The following is a 5,632-nucleotide window of genomic DNA, read 5'->3' as shown; positions in this document are numbered from 1 at the left end:
TGGAACTCAGGGAGGAGGGCAGGCTGTTATACAATGGATGCAGTGGGGGTCTGTGCTCCTGTTGACTTTCCTGCAGGTCCACCAAATGCTTCATCATGTCCGTTTGCTCTTCCATCAGCCTCAGCATCGCCTCCTGCCTCCGCTTTTTGCGCTCCTGCCTCTGCACTTCACGCTCACTTAACGCTTTCCTGGCCTCTAACACTGAATGCCTCCATGCATTCAGCTGTGCCCTATCAGTGCGGGAGGACTGCATGAGCTCGGCAAACATGGCATCTCGAGTGTGTTTTTTTCGCCTTCTAATCTGCAATAACCTCAGGGATGGAGATGATAGCGGGAGCGTAAAAACATTTGCACCTGGGGGGAGATAAAAAGGGAGAGTAAAATTTAAGGTGATCATAGAATCATAGAATCATAGAATATCAGGGTTGGAAGGGAGCCCAGAAGGTCATCTAGTCCAACCCCCTGCTCAAAGCAGGACCAAGTCCCAGTTAAATCATCCCAGCCAGGGCTTTGTCAAGCCTGACCTTAAAAACCTGTAAGGAAGGAGATTCTACCACCTCCCTAGGTAACGCATTCCAGTGTTTCACCACCCTCCTACTGAAAAAGTTTTTCCTAATATCCAATCTAAACCTCCCCCATTGCAACTTGAGACCATTACTCCTCGTTCTGTCATCTGCTACCATTGAGAACAGTCTAGAGCCATCCTCTTTGGAACCCCCTTTCAGGTAGTTGAAAGCAGCTATCAAATCCCCCCTCATTCTTCTCTTCTGCAGACTAAACAATCCCAGCTCCCTCAGCCTCTCCTCATAAGTCATGTGCTCTAGACCCCTAATCATTTTTGTTGCCCTTCGCTGGACTCTTTCCAATTTATCCACATCCTTCTTGTAGTGTGGGGCCCAAAACTGGACACAGTAATCCAGATGAGGCCTCACCAGTGTCGAATAGAGGGGAACGATCACGTCCCTCGATCTGCTCGCTATGCCCCTACTTATACATCCCAAAATGCCATTGGCCTTCTTGGCAACAAGGGCACACTGCTGACTCATATCCAGCTTCTCGTCTACTGTCACCCCTAGGTCCTTTTCCGCAGAACTGCTGCCTAGCCATTCGGTCCCTAGTCTGTAGCGGTGCATTGGATTCTTCTGATACATTTCTGAAAACAAAAGGGAGACTCTTTCACAGTGAATCAAGCAATTCACAGCAGACGGCACATGTGCTTTAGGTACACGGTCACATTTTGCCTTTTATATTGCGTGCCTGCCGGTATGGTGACACGTCACACACAGGTGGGCAGCAGAATTCAGTTTCCAGGCAGCCATGGTAAGGCTCAGGGTATGCGGGGTTGGCTTCTTACGCATAACATGTGGGAATGGTTTCAAACTGCAGCGCCCTCCTTTGCCATAGCAAGCAAGGGGTTGGGTTTCACATTTAAAAGGAGGGGCTGCGGTTTTCGGGTGGATGTGCAGCACACACCTCCCCCCACCCCACCTTGTGGCTGTTCTCTGGGATGATCCCTTTTAGCCAAGCGCAAACAGCCCAGCATGAACAGTGTCCTTTTACTGTTCCCTTACAAAAATTCCCCTATTTCAATCAGGTGACCATGAATGATATCACTCTCCTGAGGCTTACACAGAAAGACAAAGACCGAATGTTGCTTGAATGTGACCAAAACCCAGGACCATTTGCTCTCATGCTTTGTGCTGCAATGATTCCAGACTATTTGCTACTGGCTTGGCGTGGTAAAGTGTCCTACCGTGGAGGACAAAATAAGGCAGCCCTCCCCGGAAACCTTCTGCAAAGTCTTTCACAGTAGCTCCAGGAGAGCTTCATGGAGACGTCCCTGGAGGGTTCCCGCTCCATTCCCAGACATGTGAACAGACTTTTCCCTTAGCTGTACCAATTGTTCAGGGCAAATCAAACATTAAACACTATTGCTTTTAAACCCTGTACTGTAGTTACAAAGGTACACTCACCAGAGGTGCCTTCTCCGGCTTCAGGGTCGGGGATCCTGCCTTGGGAGGGTATTGGCTCCAGGGTGATGAAAAGGTCCTGGCAGCTGGGGAGAATGGGTTCACCGCGTGCCTGCTGCTCATTCTCTTCCTCCCCCTCATCCAGAAAATCCTCCTCCCTGTTGCATGAGACTCCCGCCCTTGCAGGTGTCCAGGGACAGTGGTGGGGTAGTTGAAATTGCTGTCCAGAGCGGTCACATTGGGATAGGTCCTGGAGGCCAATACCATCAATTTTTATCCACACTACCCCAAATTCGACCCAGCAAGGTCGATTTTAGCACTACTCCCCTTGTCGGGGAGGAGTACAGCAGTGGATTTTAAGGTCGACGGACCGGGGTCAGTTGTGTGGACGCAATCATTTTAAAACCAACCTAACGCGGCTGAATTGAACCTAACCTGGTAGTGTAGACCAGGCCACTGTCATTGCTGTATGTAGCCCTCGCTCTGTTCCCATTTCCTGCTGCTCTCTGCCTGTCTCTCTCTCTCTCACACACACACACACACACACACACACACACAGAGACGCTGTTCCTGGGAGGACAGCCCAGAGGAGGGGAGCAGCATCAGAGAAGGCAGAGCCTTGCATGCCCTGAAGGCAGAAATATGCAAGAGCTGGAGGCCGGCAGATGTGAGAACATCTGTCAGGGGAAGGCCCTGGAGGCCCTTTCAGCTGTAGCATTGGTGGTTCAGTGGTAGAATTCTCGCCTGCCACGCGGGAGGCCCGGGTTCGATTCCCGGCCAATGCACAGAGGGGATTTTTTTGGCTTCATTTCCACCCCGTGCCCCTTTTGTGGAGCAGGCCACAGGGAAGAGTTTGAATCTCAGGGGCTGGGTCAGTGAACCTGGGGGGCTGGCTCTTGTCTTCCCCTTTTCCTTCCTCTTCTCCTTCCTCTTCCTCACACCCCTCCCCTCTGCCTCTCACTCTAGGCCTGCACTTTCTTTCTTTCTTTCTTTTTTCCTTTCTTTCTTGGGTTTTCTTTCTTTCTTAGATTTTGTCTTTCTTTTTTTAATGGGATTTTGTTTCTTTCTTTGAGATTTTCTTTCTTTCTTCCTTCCTTTATTGGCTTTTCTTTCTTTCTTTCTTTCTTTCTTTCTTGCTTTCTTTCTTTCTTTCTTTTAGATTTTCTCTTTTTTCGTTCTTCCTTCCTTCCCTCCTTCCTTCCTTCCTTTGTTCCTCACTCACTCACAGTGACAGGATTGCTCCAAACCGGCCTTGGCATTAATTCAGAAAAATTCCTGGGTGGTGAAGGGGGGCAAGTTGTGTCAGGATATCGATATTACCGGTCATTATATCACGTCCTGTAAAGACCTGGGGGGAGGACCAGATAGACCGATGAAAAGTTGTTGTTGGTTTTTGGGGGGGGAAATGAACGAAGGGCTGTGGGGGCCAACAGCCCCCCTTTGACCCATAGCAAATGATACCCCTCCCTGCCTCCCTTGATGGTTTCAGGTGTGGAGATTGGGGTGCTTTGACGCAATGTTGTCACTTTCATCGGCTGGATGAAAGGAGGGGAACTGACACACACCCACCCCTGGCAGGCGTTCCCAGGCTCCCACCGCTGGGCTGGGGGCTGGGGACTGGCGTGGGGGGAAATCGGGAAACTGCTGCTGGAGTTCCCGGGATGGGGGGTTGCAAAGATTAGCTAAGAGTGTCTATGTGTAGGGTGCCCAGGCTCACCCCAAGGGAATAGGGCCCTGCCCTACCCGAATATCCCCTCCAGAGATACCCCCTCCAACTTGGGCCCACAGGGTCTGGCTGTAGAAACCTGGTGTGGAGCATGTGGGTGACAGAAAGAAAACCAGCTCCCACCAGCCTTGTTCCAATCAAGTTTTCCTCAGGAAGCAACTGATGGGAGGGAAGCAGGGCAAGCCTTAGGGAAAATGGCACTCTGGGTGAACTTGTATTTTGGCATCCCCAGGCCCCTGCTGCCACCCCATCCATCCCAAACCATCCCCTCTGGCCCCTGTTGTCTTCCCCGGCCCCTCCACACATGCACCCCCGCCCCCACTGCCTCCCCCACCATTGCCGTGAGCACCCCAGGCCCACCATGCTCCTTGCCTCTTGACCACAGCGCTGCGCCCCCTCCGATGACCTGGATTGTCACCCATGTGGTCTACCCATGGAGGGAGGTGGGAGAAAGATTTTAGGCCTGTTAGATCTTTTCGTGTGTTTCTCGCTAGTTGGGGGTGGTGAGGGAGAGAAACAGGGGCCAGGGAGGCAAGGAGCCTTGACCAAAATCACCCAGACTCCCCCTCCCTACCCCCAAAAATGATGATGAGAATAATAAGAGAACATGGCTGTAGCAGCCAGCTGAGAAGCCCGGAGAAATGGGAGCCCTGCGGGGACGTGGGAGGCCTGCGTCACCCAGAAGGGCAGCGAGATGGGAAACCAGGCTGGGATAAGATGAGCCAAACAGACTTAGCCACCTTGTGTAATGACAATCGGGATGAGTGGCACATCATGGACAATTGCCCAATCTAGGGTCATCCATTCCCATGGTTATCCCCCAGGCTCTGAGCTGGATAGATGCAGGGTATTTATGGGAATGGGTGCATGGATGGATGGATAGAGGGGGCACAGGGATGGATAGAAGGAGGGTGTTTATGGGAATGGGTGCATGGATGGATGGATAGAGGGGGCACAGGGATGGATAGAAGGAGGATGTTTATGGGAATGGGTGCATGGATGGATGGATGGGGTGTGTGGGGATGGATAGATAGAGGGTGCGGGAACCTTAAGAGCCAATCTGTGTCCCGCCATCACTTTCTCATGCCAGATAGGGTGAGCAGATGCCCTGATATTAACGGGACCGTCCCTATATTAGGGGCTTTGTTTTATACAAGCAATGAACCCCTCCCCATCCCTGGATTTTTCACCCTTGCTCTCTGGTCACCCCATCGCCGTGGGAAAGAAGAAGAATGAGAGTGGACATCGCTGTTGACTCTCTGCCGGGGATGCACGATATTGGGGAAAGCAGAAAACCAAACCAAAAACTACTTCGTTGCATTGGCCGGGAATCGAACCCGGGTCTCCCGCGTGGCAGGCGAGAATTCTACCACTGAACCACCAATGCAGCTGTGGGAAGTTTTACCTACCTGCTTATCCCCCCTTGCAGATGTTTCAACATCTGGCTCTCCACAGCTGTCCCAGTTCTCTGCTCTGCTGCCCCCCACCCCCAACATCTGCCCCAGACAGCCGGAGAGTGGGCCCCGGGTAAGGGAGAAACACGCCCCAGAGAAGGGCTGCTGAGAGAACGTTACGCGGGGTGAGAACCCAGATCCATCGATTTAGCTCACAAGAGTTTCTATCTTGAGCTCTTTCCGGATCTTTTTTATAACCTGCCGGCTAATTTTTGTCACATTATCATCGATGGGATCCATTCACCCCCACTACCTGTCTACCCGCACATCCTCAGGCCCCCCCATCCACCCATCCCCATACACCCCCGCAACCTGTCTACCCACACATCCTCAGGCCCCCCATCCTCCCATCCCCATACACCCCCGCAACCTGTCTACCCACACATCCTCAGGCCCCCCCATCCACCCATCCCCATACACCCCCACAACCTGTCTACCCACACATCCTCAGGCCCCCCCATCCTCCCATCCCCATACACCCC

The 5,632-nt window shown here is 52.3% G+C and overlaps 2 non-coding genes across 2 annotated transcripts; one reads left to right on the top strand and one right to left on the bottom strand.

Moving 5' to 3' along the window:
- The first annotated feature begins 2,684 nt into the window (after positions 1–2,684).
- On the top strand, positions 2,685–2,755 carry TRNAG-GCC. The gene has a single exon. It is a non-coding gene; the product is annotated as a tRNA-Gly (tRNA).
- A 2,257-nt stretch (positions 2,756–5,012) lies between these two features.
- On the bottom strand, positions 5,013–5,083 carry TRNAG-GCC. The gene has a single exon. It is a non-coding gene; the product is annotated as a tRNA-Gly (tRNA).
- Positions 5,084–5,632: the final 549 nt, after the last annotated feature.

The sequence above is a fragment of the Chelonia mydas genome, chromosome 28 (assembly GCF_015237465.2).
Source record: "Chelonia mydas isolate rCheMyd1 chromosome 28, rCheMyd1.pri.v2, whole genome shotgun sequence".
Taxonomy (NCBI): Eukaryota; Metazoa; Chordata; order Testudines; family Cheloniidae; genus Chelonia; species Chelonia mydas.
The sequence above is the reverse complement of the archived record's forward strand: the minus strand, read 5'-3'. Positions and strand labels throughout refer to the sequence as shown.